The sequence below is a fragment of the Columba livia genome, chromosome 4, assembly GCF_036013475.1.
Source record: "Columba livia isolate bColLiv1 breed racing homer chromosome 4, bColLiv1.pat.W.v2, whole genome shotgun sequence".
In the NCBI taxonomy this organism is placed as follows: Eukaryota; Metazoa; Chordata; class Aves; order Columbiformes; family Columbidae; genus Columba; species Columba livia.
In genome coordinates this window covers 31,377,020-31,393,850 of record NC_088605.1, presented here as the reverse complement: position 1 = coordinate 31,393,850, position 16,831 = coordinate 31,377,020, and the positions used below count along the sequence as shown (strand labels likewise).

General features: G+C 35.0%; 1 long non-coding RNA gene across 2 annotated transcripts in view; it reads left to right on the top strand.

Annotated features, from left to right (window-relative positions):
• The first annotated feature begins 3,688 nt into the window (after positions 1-3,688).
• Positions 3,689-16,831, top strand: part of LOC110357848 (uncharacterized) — a 69,012-nt gene continuing 55,869 nt past the window's right edge. For both annotated transcript variants that reach the window (XR_010472225.1, XR_010472226.1), the window contains exons 1-4: positions 3,689-4,116; positions 13,365-13,667; positions 15,699-15,800; positions 15,987-16,212. This is a non-coding gene — a long non-coding RNA (uncharacterized LOC110357848). The remainder of the gene's footprint in view (positions 4,117-13,364; positions 13,668-15,698; positions 15,801-15,986; positions 16,213-16,831) is intronic.

Sequence of the window (16,831 nt, the reverse complement as noted above, 5' to 3'; positions counted from 1 at the left end):
AGTATAATCATGACATTTGAAACAATGCAGAAAGTCTTTTACCAAGCAGTTTGCACTATTATTAAGGATAATACTTGCCACATGTAGCCAATTCCAAAAATCCCACTTTCAGTCACTGGTGATCTATATAAAAGGATTATTAAATGAACCATAGAATTGACACTTACTTTAGTGCTCTGTTTACACCAAAAGAAACATAAAAGAGGTGAGGCAATAGTGGCATTTTTTATAATCTATAGCACTTGTAATTGGCTTTAATTTCATTCAGGTTAAAACCATTATTTTAGTTGCACAAGTGTTACACCTGTATTTCTCATTTCTTTACTCAGTAACTGAGACTGTGATTTGTATCCAATTAAACTTGGTCTCTAATACCTAAAGATGTTTGAGTTTTGTTTGGATTATTATGTATCATGTCATTGGAACAATCTTGTGGAACTCACCTACTTTGAGACTTTATCAAGTTTTCAACAGTGGGGAGAGAAGACAAATGGATTCCATTTTTCACTCAGTGAAGATCATGTTATATTTCTTGTATTTTCTTTTTAAGCTTCCTGGTGGATATGGAGTAAAATAATTAATTTAATTTAATTTGTCTTCTAAGCCTTGTTCCTATGTATAAGTTTCTGTCATCATGTCCTTAAGGTTCAGCTGCTTTTCTCATTGATCTCTTCCACTCCATATATTTAAACAATCTTATATTGTTTCCCTTCATTTCTAGAACAATACTGTACTCACTGACAGTTTTACTTTCCTAATGAGAATTTAGAGAGTTTCTGCTTGGCTTCATCCTTGTCTCTTTAAAATTATGTATACTTAATTCTGTCATTCACTGTTGTGTAACAGAAGATATGCTGAGTCTCAGTAGGACTTCAGTGGTTATAAAATCCGATTGATCTTAAATTGATCTGATTGATCTTAAATACTTTATTGCTACACACATCCTGAAAGAGAACACATTCTCTGTTAAATCCTCTATTTTTTTTTTTCAAAATCCATATTAGTAATTTAATTAGCTTAACCAATTCTTTTCGTTAATGTCAATATCTTTCCAATATTACCTCTCTCAAATTTTAGTGATTGTTTTGTGTGCGTGTGCATCAAAAAATAGATGTATTTATTCAGCTATGTAACTTAGTAGTGTTTCTGAGCTCCAGTTATTGGAAAATGAAAGATAGTTAATGGACAATGTAAAAACATAAAGCTCAAGTACTTCTACAATAAAGGTCATATTGTGGAACAGCTATCTGCAAGCCAGTGAGCTATTTAAATTGTGTTTAATAGTAAATAATCAGATCACGTGGAGAATAGGGTATCACATACAGCTTCTGAAAGCTGCACAGTTTTAACCTTGAACTCAAAGTCAGGAAAACAGCTGTTCTGCTTGATCTCTGTTGTTCAGAAGCAGAAACATGGAAAGAAAACTTCATTATAATTTGTTCATCATATTGGTGATTAGCAATGATATAACCTGAACATCTAACAGGTTCACTATGTCTAAATAAGGAAAAGTTTGGATATTCACTCCTCAGGCTTCTAATTCCCTTTCAGGCTTTTTCCTAGAATGTACTGTCTGTGGGCAGAATACTGTCACAGTCAGTTCTTGCAGCAGACTTAATGTTCCTCAGTGTGGTCAAACGGTGGACATAAGAACTCGCCACCATTGTTTAAAACAGTCTCTAGAGATGAACTCCCTTTCCATAGGGGCCATAAACAGCTAGAGTATGAAAAGGAAAGAGCATATATACTTCTCCTTAAAATTCTCCCAAAGTCTGTCAATTTTATGAGTGGGAATTTCTGGGTCTGTGAGAGGTTACGTGGTGCAATTAGTAAGCCAGGTCATTTATCCTTGAGTTAGGTTCAGTTCCGGGTTTTTTTAAATGTTTATTCTGTCTGTTTGCACCATAGCATCTTTCACAGCTGTTTCAGATTTAGGCAGATCTCTGCTAATTTTTCTGTCTTTGTTCTGTTCTCCAGCTTCCACCTTTCCCTTAAAAGTGAAAAGGACCAGCATCAGAAGCTCCCTAGAAGCTTTCATAGTTAATATCACTGTAAATAATTAATTTAGCTTTCCTACAATCATTTTGTGCTTTCTGAGTGTGTTTTAATATCCTGGTTGCTAGCTGACCCTACAGATTCCCTGACTAGTTTCTTATTTGTGATGTATCGAAGGGATTCGTTTTGATTCCTCTAGAATAGTTACTTCCTAAATTGTCTTTTAACCATTCTCACCATGTTTTTACATTTCCTCTGCTGCATTTCATGATTTTCTGTTATCTTCATTTGCATGCAACCGCCGCACTTGCATCCTGCAACTTTCGTAATCCTGATATTCTCCTTCATTTAGCCTTTACTGAAGCCTTTTTCTAGTAAGTGAAATGCGCAGACACTGTGCTTCCACATGGTGTCCTTCAGTCACCTCTACACTGCTTCTCAGGGTTTAATTTTTCTAACTCCCCCTTAATCTAATTTTTATGATCTTCCTTATTTTCCATGGTTTCCCTTTTTGAAGATTAGCACATTTGGTCTTCGCTCCTAGAATCTGCTGCATGTAAGATTTTGTGATCACTGTTACAAAGCTGGCACTTTTAAATCACAGATTTGAAAGTGCTATGAGATTTTTAACTCAATTCCACATATCATGTAGATCCAAGTCAAGACTCACTAACCAGATCTTCTTTGATACAATCCTCAATAATATTTACAGGTTTTGTCTCTGCATGATGACGTCTTGACATGATATTTGTCCAGATTACAGAACAGTGGAAATTACTTGGCAGAATTTATTTCCCTTGGTGCCTCAGTGATTTTTCTAATCATATTGCCTATAGTGTGTGTGTGACATGGATGGTTCACTGATGATACAAACCTTGTATCATGTTTTTCAAATTTAGGCTTAGAATTTTACGCCATGCAGATTTTATGTTAGTTGATCAGTTGGTTAATTTGTTAGTTTGTTGTGATACTAAACTTCCTTTCAGACAGAGTATTACTGTTCCTATAGTTCAGGTTACTCTGTCTTTCCCGTATATTTTGTATTCTGTTCTCATACAGTTACATTGATTGTCTGACTTCCACGAGCTTCTGACATGTCTGGTATATTAAGATCTTAATTTGGATCACACATTCCAATTTCTCCATCTTATTTCTTAGGTTTCCAGCATTTACAAAGTGCCAGACATACTATTGATTAGTTACATTTCTTGGTACCCTTTTAAAATGGCAATCTGTTTGTTTCCTATTTCCATATTTGATTATTTCTATCCCCTGACCTACTGTCTTCATCTTTACAAATGTTATCTTAAACCCTGTGTAGTTCTGTGCCTGTCAGCTTTCCCTCACTCCTCAGTGTAAAGATCACTGTCAGCCCTGTTTATTTTAAGCATCAGCACCTTGGTTCCTTACAGCTGAGTTTGGATCCTTTCCTTATGTCCAGAAGTGCCCTCAGTTCCCGAAAAATGGAATAACCCTCCTTCTTACAAGTTCTGAAACTACATCTCCATCGCTGTTTCTGGGCATGTGTGTATACTAAAAACACTCTAGAGATGCTAGCAGAGACCCTGGTTGTCTTTCCCTGAACTCTTTATTTTATGTCTGAAATTTGGCTCTTACCTATTTGATTAATATACATGGAGAAAACAGGCTCTCCTCAGTGTTTCCAGGCTGGTTCATTTTGAGGTCTGTACCTTCTTGCCTAGTAGGTATATTTTCCTCTCTGGGCTTAGAAAACTCAGAAACCTATTTGCCTGAGAAAGGTGTCTTACATCAAAGCAAAGTCTTTTCTGCTTCCAGAAGACTCTTCTCAGTGCTGAGTGTTATCTGGCAGAAACGCCTGTGCCTCATGTTTGTTCCCTCTCTGGTAGCCTCTAATGTTTTTGAGATCTCCTCTGAACATTTTTACTTCTCCATTCCCTTCCTGAGCAAAGCTGCACCTGCCAGTTGGACCCGGTCAGCTCTGCTGCCTGGACACTGCTCAGGCTGAGGCTCAAGGGATTTCCACAGTCCTCTGGCTCTGCCCAAGTTCTTTCACATTGAACAGGACTGAACTTCTCCCGCTGGGGACCATGTGGAGCCTGTACCATTCATTTGTGCACAAATGCCCTTTTCCTGGATAAGGTAGGCATCTCTTATGATACTTGACACAGTAACCTGCATGCTTCATCCTACTGATGTTTTTCTTAGAATGGATGCAAAAGCATTTCTCAAAGCTGTCTTCCATCTTCAGTAGTTTTGTTCACTTGTCCTCCTGATATTCTCCTTTAGACTGGAAGCTGCAGAACGATTGGACTCCTACTACCTGTCACTGAACTCCTATTGCAGTGAAAATGCTATTTACTTGGACATTTTATTTAGTCCCGGGTCTCTGCTCATCCACTGAAGTTATCTTTGCTTCAGAGATGTACAGACTGCTTTTGTTCTGGACAAAGGAGAATTTATACTGACAGTTAATTGCAGGCTTTGCATATGATTGTACGGTACAGTAACTTATTTAAGGGCAGATTTTCATTATATGAATGCCATTTGCACAGCTTGTCTTCTTGCTCCACCTTATATGCTAAAGTCTTACTCAACAGTTGATCGGTGCATGGCAATCTTGCATGTGACACTGCTGTAGAATTGAGGAGAAAAATAACATTTGAATTCATAATAGAAAGCAAAGTAACATAATGGGATAAGTTGCAGGACATTTTGAGTCCCAACAACTTTTGCTCCACTTTTTTTCTTTACATTTGAAGATCGTCACCGTCTTCAAGTTTTCTTTTCACTTGCAAGACGTGTTTGAAACTCAGAATCTATTATATAATCATGTTTCTTTCTGTTCAAATAAGTGGGTTTTAGTAGTACCAGTTATTTGTAGAGTTTTAAATGTACACATTTATTTGCATACACTTTCTAAGTCTTCAATGCAGGTTTCTTACATGTCTAAGCAAATTAGGGGTTATTACACACCATAAGAATAGCATATGTGCATACTAATTCCTGTTCTGAGTATCACGTCCATTTATGCACAAACAACTGGAGGATATCTGCCTCGTTGCGGAGTATCTGCATGATACAATTTTGCACCTACATAACAGCAAAAAGCAAGAAATTTCCAATTTGCTATCTTTTTTGACAAATATGCATACACATAAAAGCCTCTATAAGGTGCAACAATGGATATTGAATACAATGTAAGCTTTTGCTTTCACTGCGTGAATATGTTTTAATTAATAATGCAACCCACTGGTAGCTGTGATGCCCAGTTACATTTATTTTTGTGTCAACACATACTTGCCTACTGTAATGTTACCGTCTCATAAAAATCTTTGTTAGAAACATCACATAGGTCCTTGTAATATACCACGTATTGTCAGAGTTTGTATTTGAAGGACGACAGAAAGAATCTTATTACTGCAGTCATAGGTTTGCTGTTGTATTTGTTTGTTTATTTTTAAGATGTCTCTCTCTGTCCTGCTCAGCATTGTCATTGTCAGCTGGCAGAACTGCTCATTCTGACAGTCATCAGCAACAGGTAGCCAGGTTGGTTTCAACAGATTTTTTTTTTTGTTTTTTATTTTTTTATTTCTTATTTTTTTATAATTGGAAAAGCCTTTTGACAAAATACTGATGAGGAGACATATCTCCCAGCCCCATTGCTTCTGTCGCAAACATTATGCACAAGCAATCAAATTAATTATCTGTTTGCAACATTATTTTAACTAACTCATAAACCAAAAGAAAAAAACACACAATTTCTAAATTCTCTTAGATATAGTATGTGACTTTGAAATCTTTGACATTTAAAAATACATTAAAAATCCCTAAATCCTATTCAACTTATACCAAGTGATTAACATCTATGCTAATTAAATTGACATAATAGTAATATACTCCTTGGTAGCATAGTAATGAAAATAATACAGTTTCTGTTGGCCGGTTCTCCCAGTATTGCACAACTGAAGAAAATTTAATTTTCAAAAGGAAATCCTAGTCTACTAAATCGTGCAGTTACAAGAATTCTCTCCTAATGACTGCAGATAGAGGAATAGTCACTTGGATCTTTTATATTTGGGCACATTCACATCAACATGAACTTTCTTCAGAGATACGTCTCTGTAATATAGGAGTGACTATGCTTAAATTCATGCTGCTTTGCTTTTGCTTTTTTTTTTTTTTTTAATTTATTTTCCTATCAAGAATAAATGAATGAATAGGAACCATAAGGGCTGTTTTGGAAAGCAAATACTCTGTTTTCATAGTGAAGCTTTATGCAAATATTGATGAACAGTCATCTTGTATGTAGCATAGAGAGGGACAGAGATTGATGTCCCAAGTCCTTTCCAGCATCTGACTGACAGAACTGGGCACCATAAAGAAGTGCAATTATCTGTCTTGATTAGGATGTGCAAATTAAGTGGAGATAGCTACAGTGTGTCCTCATTCTTTATAGTCTGCCTCACTAGAGCTGGAAGGCAGGTGCATCCTGTTTCTAAAAGAAAAATTTGCTTCCAGAGTTGTTTCTTGAGTCTCTCTTTTGAATTTACTCTGCACTTCATCTATTGTCTAGTGATGCCCTTTTCAATATCTGTTGCAGTATAAAACAGGGTCAGAGTTACTGATTATCCAAACCTGAATTCAGAATGGCCTTTCTGATGTCATTTTAAGTTTCGACACTTCAACAAACTTCAGTTTTTAACAATACAATTGGAAACTCATCAAGCTAATGCAGAAGACAAACTACATATTGGATTGCATCAGTGACAAACCCCTTAATTTAATGGCAGAACTGACTCAGATTTTTGTACATGCCGATTTTTAAGCGCAATTTGCTGAAAGATTTTAAATGTATCCCTTCTGCCAGAATTGTCTACACTAGGTTTTATGTTGTCTTCCAATACATACATAAAAGTGATATCTGCCAAGGAGCTCATAGGTTATAATAGATTATCTCAATTTTCTGCTTCTTTTCTTGTGAGTGTTGCCACATGCATGTTGGCAGTCAAAGCTCTTTGAAAGAGAAAATAAAACAAATTCTTGATGTGTCTGGTCATCAGCACTTGGCATTAGCAGCACCACTTCTGTAACCTTTTCAGTTGCTTCATTCGCCTGAAAAATCTGAAAGTTACGAAGCATCATTGAAAGATTAAAACCTTACAACTGGGATTTCTTTACCGATTTTTTAGAAGGAGAGCTTTCCACAAACCTTGTTATTTACTGAATAAATCTACAAAAGACACTTCAGCACACGGATATTTAAAGTAATCTTAATTATCCCAGTGTTCATTTGTGACAGCAAAGAGATGCTACAGGGATAAAAATGGAAGCAGCGTCTGGGGTGATGAGAAAGAAAGGAGAAAGAATTAGGGTCTAAAACCTTCTGACACACCCAAATCCTAATCACTTTTTAGTCACAGCTTATCATCCTTCCAACTGCTCTAAATTAGTCACCATTTGCAGAAGGTAGAACAGGCTTCACTCTACACTCTAAAGGAAAAGTGAAATAATTAACATGTTGAACTTGGCTGCTGGATAGCCTGATGCTACCATATAGTTCTGGAGTTGCAGAGCCCTTTATACAATTCACTCCATGAGGCACTCTGAAAAATAAGAGAGATAAAAAAAATAGCTGACAAAACCAATGGCAATTGATTGAAGATACTTAACTTTTTATACTCACTTTTGGTTTTGTTTAATAGGAACTGCTTTTTCAATCTAAGACTATTGCTTATGTTGTAACAGAAATTACTTCTATTCTGAAGGAAAGGAAAAGCCCAGTAAGCTGTGTTTCATTTAAATGAAATTGTCTTTCTCTTGCAACTACAGTCTGGTACACTGTGAATTTCATTTGACAACAGAGGACAAGAGAAGAGCGAATCTGAGTTTAGTCTTTATTCTAAGTTTATTCTAACTTGTTTTCCTTACTGACTCTTATTGACTCTCACCAGTTCAGGAGAAAACTTGTTGTAGTGTCCTTCCTATTAGGGTCTTGTGTAGGAGCACAACAGTTTGGAGATATTGGTTTCTCTGGAAATAAAAAAGCTGTCTCCCACAGCCTCTTCCACACCAAGCGTAGCCTTTCTTTCCTGTTTCTGCAGCCTCCTTTCAACTACCACTATTTCAAATGTTACCATTTTCCATGCTATTTATTTGTATGTTTATTTGTCTATTGGAAAAGACTGTCTGAAGGTATAAGTGATGCTTTCAAGATAAGCCAAGAATTGTTATTGTTTTGGATTAATTTCAGTTTTCTGTGTGTGCTGACAAGGAAGGAGAGAGGGGAAGCTGTAACTTTAAACAGTTGATACAGGTTACTTGAAAGGAAAATACATTTGAACGAGATTCTTATATATTATAATGGACTTGGAATTTATTTTCTCGGGAGGAAGTTACAGGAACATGTCCATGGATGGCGTCCCAATCCTAAATCAGAAAGTTGAAACATTTTTTTCTTTTTTTTTTTAATTTGGAAAAAAAATCTGAATTTTGTAGGGCTATGCGATTTAGAAGGGAAGGCTAAGATATCTGTAGTGGTAAACACATAACATGGTACAACATAAACTTCGTTTTGTATCTATTCTCTCAAAACAGTTTTAAAATATAAGTTGATCAAAAGAAGACTTAATTTTGCTGATGAAGACAGGGAAAGACTACATTTTATGTCATATTCGGGGAGAAAAAAAGGATTTTAATACGTTTATGATTTTACTTGCAGCCTTAACATTTATACTTGTAACTTTGGAGAAATGTGTTGCATAGTAACTTTTTCCTTAGCATAGAGCTGTGGATTAAAAAAAAAAAAAAAAAAAAAGAGGAGGAGAAGAAATGTTATAATAAAAATAAATTTAAAATTAAATAATATAAAAATTCCATGCCTGGAACTGTTTGTCTAGGCTGTGTCAAAAACCTGTTTCTTGATCCGAGGCGTACTAACTTGAGGAAATATCTTTACTTTTCCTAGGCCTTTGTATCAAATGTTCCAGGAGGTTGATTCTCTGCAGACTTCTAGTAACTCCACAAGAAAGGGCTACAGATAGTAGCCTGTGATAAGTTACTTTCTAGAAGTGTAAAATAAAGTACGAGCTCATTCACTAAGGCAAAACAAGTGGCATCTGCACTTTACATTCTCGAGTTTCATATACTGACCTCCAAATCTGTCCCTTAATTGTCAGAATAGCAATGGAGAGAAATTTATTTCTGTGAGAACTGACAATTTAGCATTTTCTCAAGAACTCAAGTCACTTCAAAATATATTTTATTGTATGCTTAAGAATAGATATTTAACAGCTCTTTTATTTATATCCTGGCCAAAATGTCAAGGGCTACACCAAAATTGTATTTTTCTAACTAACTTGCTACGGTAAATATCAAAAATCTGATGCCTGGTTTTTAAGAATATTGTAGTGAATTTTTCTTCAAGAGTTTTTCATTGTGTAACATATTTTGTTGCTTTTTACTCTCACTTCAATTGACTTCAGTGATGGTAAATAGAATAACCCTTGATATTTTAAAAAATCGTATTAGTCATGTTCAAAATTCTGAGACTCATCAACTGAAGAACAAAATTGGAATAAAACAAAAATAATTACATTTTTTGTATGGAAGATTTCATCCAGGAAGAAAACTACTCTTAAAGAAGAGCTCACACCATTTGACTTAAGTGTGATTTGTTATGCTTTCTTGTTCCTAAAGTTAATAGTCACCATTTAATTTATGTATATATATTTCTGTCTATATTTTTTTGATTTTAAAAAATCATATGAGTTTAGCTCCAGCACACTTTTGCATGAACTGTGTGGTGTTGAGTAATTTATAAAACATTTTCTAAAACCTGGAAGCAGACTACCAAAGCAAATAATTGCTGTTAATGAAATTCATTATATTAATTTATTAATCAATTAATCAATATAAAAATACTTGTATTTCAGCCTAGAGCTTGGCATGATAGAACTATGAGGCAAGATTGCTAATGAGAGCAGCATTTATCAACAGGAACATTAAAATCTCATTTAAAATGTAAGCTCTTGCCTTTGTATCATCTGTTCTTTTTCCTAAAGCATCACTCTTCTCATTTATTATTCACCTTTTCAGTGTTCAAATACTCAGTAGTTTCAGGTCCTATTTTTCATGTTTTCTCTTGATATTTTTCAGACATTTGGTGCTACAGTATCTTGGATCATTTAATGCATTAAATCCTCTTTCCTCAAAAAACCAAACTATTGTAGGAAGAATATTTCATTCTTTTTTATTCACTAATTACCTTTGCAGAAACCATTTTGAAGATGACATATTTTACCTTATTGGCTACTCCTTCATTTGATATATTTTCCTGTTCTTTATCTTTAATTTAAACAGTGATTTCTCTTGGTGTGTTGTGTTTTTTTTTTTTTTTTTCCTCCATTCACTACTTTGAAGTATATAGCACCGTATTTGGCTTTTCAAAACATGTTTCCAAGTTTCCAATGTTTTTAAAAACAAATCCAAACTCCATAGCACTCCTTTCTTACTAGACTCTGATGCATCTTGTTTGCAAATTAAAATTTATTGTATGAACATCCAGCAACCTTCTCTAACTTCTTTTCTATATATTCCTTTTGTTTTCCGCCCCCCCCACCCCCCGTCTTTTGTCTTCTTGATGGCCACATTTTTTGACATTGAAACATAAGCTAAATAATGCTGCCTAAATAGTTTAACTTGTCTCCATCCTCTACAATTTGGCCAGAACAAAAGACTTGGTGCAGTTGGGTTGCGCAACTTTCTCCTTGCTCTTTCTTTACTCACTATAACTTGGTAAGATGGATCCTTTCTTCCCATCTATATATCTGTTTTCCTCTTGAACACATACTCTTTGAGCTTTCTTCATGGAAAGGGTTGTGAAGCATTGGCACAGCTTGCCCAGGAACGTGGTTGAGTCACCGTCACTGGAGGTGTTTAAAAGACATATAGATGAGGTTCTTAGGGACATGGTTTAGTGCCAGAGTTAGGTTAAGGGTTGGACTTGATGATATTAAAGGTTTCTTCCAACTGAAATGATTCTATGATTTTGCTTGTACCTTAAAGTCAGAGCTAGGAAATTATGCAAAGGCTGCTTTCCTCTTTGCTGCCTAGCTGTACCCTGTTGGACAAAACTAGAGTGTTCAGTACTGTTAGAAAAACTCTTAACAGTCGATCATACACACAGTCTTAATCTTCAGTTTTCTTCTTACCTCTGTGAAACAGGAAGGAAAAAAAGCCACCGCAAACCCTTTATACATTTCACTTAAAGCAGTAGAAATATTGCCTATAGATTATTTCAAAGTAAAAGACAGGTTGCACGGTTCAAATGAAAGGGAATAAAGTGAAGAAGTGTTTAGTGACTGATTATTTAAAAAACACAGGAAAAATGAGTGAAATAAATGAATGTTCAGATGTTAGGAACTGTCAAGTTCAGTATGTAAGCCTGAGCTGTGTGCAATAAAATAAAATAATGCAGTGACATATTTTCCTTCCTACATGCTTGAAATTTTCCCATAAGGAATTTTAGTGTGAGTGTTTTCTCAGTTCCTTTCTTCCCCCTGCATTTATTGTTCTTTGCCAATGATTTAAATAATGACTCCCTTTCCCAAATTCTGGAATTTTAAAGACATCACAGTATGTATTAAGATAGCAATGTGAAAAGTTATAGATATATGTATGAATTCCATTTCAATAAGAGAATAAATCAGTGAGTCACACAAATAGAAATCAAGAAGGATGGAAAAATAAGTCAGGCAAACATCCTTCATTAAACTGTTATGATGTAACACGAAAAACCTGGTATAGATTAATTTACTCTTTCCTTCTGTTAATCAATTATTTCCTCTATTTTAAGAAGTCATTTCTTGATATAAGCCTAAAACAGGTTCCATTGTCTGAACTATAGATTTATTCCTTATCTTTCAATTTTAGGATGTAGGTGATACACTGCTATATAAAACTTTACAACTAGTAAGAAAATAATTCAGTATAAAATCCATTAGAAAGAAATGGCTTTATACAGAACATGCAACTATCCCTCATTCGTGATACCTACAAGGCTACTGGGCAGAATACTTAACTCAAATCTCCTCAGGTCATTTTCTTTAATACTAACCCACAGCTATGAACATGTGTTATTAGAGAAATGAAGTAATGGAAAATCACCCTGATGTGAAAATGTAATAGAAATCATAAGTGAATGGGCTTACTTGGGGCATTTGCATAACAAAGCAATGCACTGTTGAAAGCTAGCAATAATTCAGCTCCTGTAAGGCTCATAGATTACCTGGATTTTGGTTCAATTCATAGTATCTGACTAAACAGGTTTCAGTTTCAATTGCTGCTGAGATTTGTCACTGGAAAATGAGTTGCAAACATGGTGTGAATTTATAGAATGTCTTATCCAGAATATGATAAACACTAGAACTAGGAAGATCTTATTAATTTGTTGGTAATTTCAGTTGCTATGCTAAAATAATTTTTAAATCTCTATGAACAGATTTGAATAACTAATCAAAGCTAATATGTTATCCTTTAGCACATGAATGATTTTCAAAAGCAAATTTATTTAAAAAAATACTTAAAGTACTCTAAGAAGTATTGAGAAGTTTAAATGGATTTTGAGAACTTCAGTAACTCTTATGTACTGGATCCAAACAACATGAAAACATATCACATTTTTATAGTGTAAATGTACAAGCTATCCTAGTTTTCTTCTTCATCTGAAGAAGAGATTTGTTTTTCTTGAAAGGTGATTGAAAAAAAAGATGAGAGCAAATTATTACTTGCCACAGTAATGTCTGTAAAAAATCAGCTCAGTCATAGAGAAAAAGATGAAGTTGGTGAACTATAGATAAAAAATCTCAAACCAATTTCCAGTCACATTATGATTCTCAAAATGTCATCATAAAGTGACAATGCTACCTCAAAAACATAACTAAAGACATAAATAAGATTTATCAACTTTGTTGGCCAGTGACCTTAAGATATTTAATAAATTAATTGCATAACATTATGTATATTCTTGTACAAAACTAAATTAAAAACCTAGTGAGTGACCTGACATTATAACTCCTTGTCCAGTGGGTTTGAGATGCTTGGAAAATGCAGTGTAGAGTGAGTTACATACAGAAAAATGTATAGTAAAACTGAACTTGGAACCTGAGGAAATTGCATTTTACTTGTCTGGGAAATGAGTTTTCAGAGACTTGTTTAATAACTTTTACCATTTAAGGTAAAATGAAGGCACTCATGACAGAGTTAATAATTATGGGAAACTACAGCTTCTCATAACACACTTTCAAAGCAACTCAATGAAAAGCTTTTCATGATTTATGGTGATACTGTTAAAATTATTAGCTAAAATGGATCATGCTGTTTTCTACCAGATTTTACCAAACTTGGATAGATGGAGTGGTTTCCTGCTTTAGTGATGCCTACACTCAAGATTCGAGAACAAAGGCAGAAAACTTTGCAATGATACAGTTATACACCTGTTCAACTCAAATGGACATTTTTAAGGAATGGAAAAATCAAACATCAGGCCCTACTATCCTACTCTGATAGTGAAAGAGAGACATGAGAGATGGATATGTGATATTGTTCAAGGTGCCTTGCAAAATCATCCTTCTGCTCCTTTATTTGGCACTCTCGCATAGAATGTGTCCCTTGTTCTGCAGTAAGTCTCACAGGTAAGGGATCTAATACTGAACTATTAAAATCAGTGAGTGTTTTGATTTCTGCTTCACTGAGACCAGGATCAAGTTAAAAATTATTACAGAAATCATGCAGTGAGCCTCTGAATGCAGTCAGTGGCTGCTCTCAAAAACAAATCAATTGCTGGGAAGAAAAGATGAGTTAATGTGCACAGCAGAGTCCAGTTGAAGACATACCAGCTGGAAAGAAAAAAGCATCATGGGCAGAAATGCAACATATTGGTATTCCTTTAACATTTTGGGCTATGAAATGGTCTTAACATAATTATGGAAACAAACTCTCCTTTATGAGCTATGGAAAGTGAGGCTGACTGAAGAGATCACGGATTTTAAAATTCTGATTTTAGTGTGGGAATCAAGAACTGGCAACTGTGACTGCAGCTATGTGAATAGTTCATTTTCAGGCAAATTCTAGGCAACTTCCAGATTCCTATTTCTCATGAATCATCTGACGATAGCAAAAAAACCCCACCCCTCTTCTGCTTGACTTATGAAGTAAAATAGTTACTGAAGTTGCTGTTGTTTTTGTGAAATAGCTACTAAAATTGCTGTTGTTTTTAAGTAACATAACGTTGGACCTGGAAAAATTATAGAAGAGAACTATTAGATCACTATCCAAGTCTATAAGACTGTTGATTGCGATAAGCCCCAGCATTAATGTGGAGGAACAGAGAGTAAGAAATGTTCTTTTCTCTTTAACTTTTATATTTCTGGAACATGTCTGAAAAACAAACCGGTTTTGAAATCCATCCAGAAAACCCAAGCCACTTGCTTTAGTATTCTTGAGAATATTGTTGGCCAGAGGGTAAGATAGCTTTGCCTATCTCTTGAATTAGATTGCACATACTATGATTTAAAAAAATACAGTGAAATTAATCTGTCCAAGAGTTACTTTATGTAATCTCTACATTTATGTGCTTTGTGCAACTTGGAAGAAAAATATACACACCAAATGTTAGGTAAATGGTTTAGTCATTTTGAAATGCTGAAAAATTGGTGTCTGACCTTTAGAATGCTTAGCTTTATTCTGCCTTTTTTTCTCCTTACTTTTACCACAAAGATTTTGTGAAGCCAGGATAGTATAATAACTTTTTCTGCATTCATTACAATATGTTGTCTTGTTAAAGAACTATTGAAGTGCCTATAAAGCAGGCATTGTAATATGTTGTACTATTCTCTTGATTATCAAGTCACTATTGCATCAGATTGCATTGTACCAGGCTTATTTTGGAAATGGATCCTGTGTTCCGTAATTATTATTATTATTATTGTACATGTTTCTAAAGCTTTTGTTCAACATGTTAGAACTGAATATATTAATCACTAGATGGTTATGCAGTTAATTTCTGATCATTACTGTGTGATATAAATCCAGAATAGCATCTTTTACTACTTTCTGACTAGCAAATAGCATACCAATATTTTTCCTATGGTGTTCAGACTACTGTAATGCTCATTTGATCTGTCATAATAGCTCTTCCGTAGTAATATTGTTGAGCTGTTCCCAGACAAATGATGCCCTCATTTAAATGCAGGAGTTCATAGAAAGGGTCTTAATGGTCTTGATGGTCCTATGCAGATTCTAGAACACTAACAATGTCCTTGAAGTACTGGGGAAGCTCATGAAAATTCTGGCTCTGTGCCACTCCATTGCAATACATTGGATTTTTGAATATGGCTCTGAAAGTGTCTTGGCTTCTAGGTTTGGGACTTTGTTGACACAGAGATAGCTTTAAAGGAATAAGCAGTTGTATTTGGTCCTCAAATGTATATTTACAGTAGACAATTTGGTTATTTTTGCATGCTATGCTTTTGTCCTGATCAGACCAGAAGCTTAATATTGTTGTAAACATTGTAATTTCAGACACTAATATTCATTTAGATCTGCAAAACAAACTGTGCCTGAGAAAGCACAAAATGCTTATCATGAGAATAAAGATCTAGCAGCTTCACCAGAAAACTGAGGTTGTGTTGTTTTGTTTTGGTTTTGTTTGTTTTGTTCTCTAGGACTGAAAGCAGCTGAAGACCATTTCAGTATCTAAGCTAATTTAGACAAGTCTCAAAGAAGAGAACACAAGCTTGTGGCACCAGCAGTAATCTGCTTCTAAAGTTAGTATCTTATTGGCCTTGGATTTGGCAATGTAATGTGTGTTAATGTTTGTGCCATCTATTTGCTACTACAGTAAGCAGGGAAATTGGTAGAAGCTGGAGTTCTACTAAATGCACTGACAGACCATATTGTGGCGTTGCCTGCCACTTCCTTGCACTAAGAAAGTGCTGCCTGCTTATTTTCAGATCATGGGAAATGATAATAGCCCAGGAAACAAGACCATGGTCAAGAAGAGTCTGAGAAGATGAAAGGGAAGGAACATAATGAAAAATCTACCTAAAGCATAGAAAAGCACCAGTTGTGGGGAAAACCATCACATCTCCTTGGATACTTTCATACTTTCACATTCTGCTCTCCCTTCAGGAACTGCTGGTTTGGTATTGCATGAACAGGAGGGATCCTGGACAACAGGTATATGCATGCAGGACAGTATGAGATTTTTATATTTGACCCTTTTTTGTATCTAAATGTTGGTTTCAGTTATAGCCAAACAAATTAACAACCCTGCTACTAAATTTCAAATTAGTAGTCAGTTTCAGTCTCTCCTGAAAAATCAGCCTTTCTGCAGTTTTACAGCTTTGCTATGGCAAATGACTCACTAATGGTTTCTGAAGTGTCATTAAAATGTGGGAGGAACTGCAAGATTACTTTGCATCCTAGGTAAGACAAAACCTGCTATAATGCACTAAAGGATACCTCTTTTGCCATCTGTGCAGCCTGACACTTCTGTGCAGTCTGATGCTTCATATGGCTAATTTTTCTGCAGTGAAGTGTGTAAACAGTTGAGTTAAATTCTGTTCAATGCCTGAGCTTCTATTCCATGTGATGTTATTTCCCTATCAGATTATCTCTGTACTTTTAGATTGTATAAATTTATCAAAAAGGACAATGGAAAGACATTTTGTACAGAGGGTATTTGGTATGCAACAGTAATCTTATGCAGACTAAATGCTGCATAATTCAAATTATATGTTTAGTCACAGGATGTTTCTGATTCAGATGAACAGAATGCAATGTACTTATAATGCTA